Source organism: Penaeus monodon, chromosome 32 (assembly GCF_015228065.2).
Source record: "Penaeus monodon isolate SGIC_2016 chromosome 32, NSTDA_Pmon_1, whole genome shotgun sequence".
Taxonomy (NCBI): Eukaryota; Metazoa; Arthropoda; class Malacostraca; order Decapoda; family Penaeidae; genus Penaeus; species Penaeus monodon.
In genome coordinates, this window is record NC_051417.1 from 18538081 (window position 1) to 18538614 (window position 534).

The window sequence follows — 534 nt, forward strand, 5'->3', positions numbered from 1 at the left end:
GTAATCAACGCACAGGATAATCTTGGCTTTGTGTATTCATTATTTTTCTAAAAAAAAATTAAATAAGAATTAGGGAAGGAACAGTGGTACACAATAGCTTTACAGGTTTGAGATTGTAAACAAATGCTGCAGGCAAGCTATGTGGGTCTTTTGGTTCCAGAGAGAGATCCAGTGTTTTTCCTCATAGTGAGAATAATGGAAGCAGCTCCAAAGAAGGATGCAAGGAAATCTAATAGTCAGTTTTCTTTCCTTCCTCACTATTAAAGATTGTATCTAAATCTCAATGTCTTGTTTTTGTACACAAATTTTATATCCTCTTTTCATGTGCAGAAAAAGTAAGAAACATATTTTGTCATATCATTGATGACATAGGAGTTTTGTCTGTGATAAAGGAGAATTACTGAAAGTTTTTTTTTTCACTAGCATACTAATACTTAATCTAACAAAGAAAATGAGACTGCCATTTTCCATGATGTTTGATTAAAGTTAGTAGAGTCATTGTATTCAGAAAAAAACATAAAAGACTATTGCTCA